Genomic DNA, 2957 nt, shown 5'->3' with positions numbered 1-2957 from the left:
CTGGGTTTCTCGTGTGGTTATTTTAGGGGCATGATAAGATGTCGTGTTTGACCACACGTGACAGGTTTTTTATCTATTGTGAAATATCAACTGATATTGGATTATACCTGATAAAGATCAATTAGGCATATTTCAATAATAGTCCTAGCAAATTCAATTATTCAAGATCACTGTTTATCCTTCGTAGGCTAAAGTGTCATGTGACAGTGTTACATTTAGCATTACCACTCATAGCAACATTTGAGCCTCTCAGGAAAGAACACCGCTTCAGTCTTTCTCACTGAGCCCTAGATATACATACACATCTACGCTGTGCTTCAGTCTTTCTCACTGAGCCCTAGATATACATACACATCTACGCTGTGCTTCAGTCTTTCTCACTGAGCCCTAGATATACATACACATCTACACTGTGCTTCAGTCTTTCTCTCGCTCTAGATCTGAGGGAGTTGCTAGGCAACAGCTGCATGCTGTTGGGGTTTTGAAAAAAGCAAGTGGGAGGTTAAATAAGCCTCAACTGGAGGGAGAAGCTTCTGTGCTGTAAGCAACCTTGTCCGGGTAAGGCAAACCCAGGCTAACCTGTTAATGTTTCAAACCCAGGCTAACCTGTTAATGTTTCAAACCCAGGCTAACCTGTTCATGTTTCAAACCCCACAGTAATAGGGACAAAGGGTTGGTTTGCCATGCTACAATATTACCTACAAGTCAAAGAAGACTTAACCACATTGTTTAACCATATTTGGGTCATGATTACAGTTCGGCTGTCTGTCCACCCCCCACAGGCTATCCCAGCTCCATTCTGACCTTGTGTTTTAAAGTTTTCCATGAGTACCGATAGGAGTTTGAGCACATGTTTCTCCATACAGTGGAGTGGCTCTGCTTCTGTCCATGAAAGGGCTAGCATGCATCATTCTTTAGCATACAGGTCCAATCTCAATAGGTGCACATTCATTTTATGTGGATTCCAGATCCCCACATGTTCTGTTCTGCTTAGATGAGGCCTATAGGATTGTTACATCATGTTTGTGGTTTGTGTGATATATTAAACACATCTCCTAGCATTGTAGACATCTGGAAATATACACCGCCATCTGTGACGAAAATGTGTTCTAATAACCATGTAGAGGACCCACAAGACATAATGACTCACTCACACTGACACAGCTGAGACCACTGGAGCACCAGCAGAGAAATACACCCACCTTCACCCCTTAGGGACCAGTTAACTAAAGGCTCCATGACAACCCACCTTCACCCCTTAGGGACCAGTTGACTAAAGGCTCCATGACAACCCACCTTCACCCCTTAGGGACCAGTTAACTAAAGGCTCCATGACAACCCACCTTCACCCCTTAGGGACCAGTTAACTAAAGGCTCCATGACAACCCACCTTCACCCCTTAGGGACCAGTTAACTAAAGGCTCCATGACAACCCACCTTCACCCCTTAGGGACCAGTTAACTAAAGGCTCCATGACAACCCACCTTCACCCCTTAGGGACCAGTTAACTAAAGGCTCCATGACAACCCACCTTCACCCCTTAGGGACCAGTTAACTAAAGGCTCCATGACAACCCACCTTCACCCCTTAGGGACCAGTTGACTAAAGGCTCCATGACAACCCACCTTCACCCCTTAGGGACCAGTTGACTAAAGGCTCCATGACAACCCACCTTCACCCCTTAGGGACCAGTTAACTAAAGGCTCCATGACAACCCACCTTCACCCCTTAGGGACCAGTTAACTAAAGGCTCCATGACAACTCACCTTCACCCCTTAGGGGCCAGTTAACTAAAGGCTCCATGACAACCCACCTGTAAGGACCGACTCTGGAAACGAGAAGCAGGTACAGGGAGTGAACATTTAATGGAAGACAGACATCAAACAAAAGAAGAATAGCGTCTGGATGAAGGGAACAAAACGACATTACAACAATAATGCTGAGGCAGGCAACAAAACTGAGGAACAGACAGATATAGAGGGGGCAATCAACAACGTGAAGGAGTCCAGGATGAGTCCAATGAGCGCTGATCCGCGTAATGATGGTGACAGGTGTGCGTAATGAAGGGCAGCCTGGCGCCCTCTAGCACCAGAGAGGGGGAGCCGGAGCAGGCTTGACACCACCCCATAGGGACCAGTTTGCTCCATTTCATGGTTGTGTGGTGCAGTCTATGAGGCTCTCCTGGTTAGCTTGATGCTAGTGGTGAGACCTGTCACTCACACTCACAAAGAGCTGTTAGACTGCTCTAAATTCCAGTACTGATTGTGGTCAGATGGAGGTACTGATTATGTCATGAACAAAACCATTGACAATGAACAATACCCTAATACTGACAACCGGACAGTGTGGCAGGGCAGGGAGTGGGGAGTAATAACTTTAGTGGGAAAATATATATATATATTTTTACATGTATTATTTTTTTATTGTGATTTATCAGGTGGTGGTGCAGTACTCCCACTTCCAGCGGCTATGACCAAGGGCCTCATTCATCAAAGGCGTGTGTGCACAAAACAATCTAAACCTTGCGTGCTCCAGTTTTGGTTGGTATTTGGTTGGTTGGTATTTGACTGGAAAATGTGCGTATCCACGCAAATCTCAGACCATGCGTATGCACGACTTCTAGTGGTTGATCAATTGCATTGCAAGCAAATATTGTTATTTTGAGGGAAATTTGAGATGTTTGATGCACTTGAATGATGTATAATGGTTGGCTAATAAAAACATAAAGTAGGCATGAAGATAAAACAGATGTGTTTGCTGTTGGTAAGGAGATCGCATGGCAGCATGTAGACTATTGTGTTTATAGGCCTAAATCATCATTATATTGCAGGTCATGTCTCTCCTTTTCTGACGTGACTGGTTTAGGGGTAATGGGACACCTAGTCAGTTCAACTGAATGCATTCAATGGAAATGTGTCTCCCGCATTTAGCCCAACCCCTCTGAATCATTGGTGTGG

This window comes from Oncorhynchus mykiss, chromosome 4 (genome assembly GCF_013265735.2).
Source record: "Oncorhynchus mykiss isolate Arlee chromosome 4, USDA_OmykA_1.1, whole genome shotgun sequence".
NCBI lineage: Eukaryota > Metazoa > Chordata > Actinopteri > Salmoniformes > Salmonidae > Oncorhynchus > Oncorhynchus mykiss.
The sequence above is the reverse complement of the archived record's forward strand: the minus strand, read 5'-3'. Positions refer to the sequence as shown.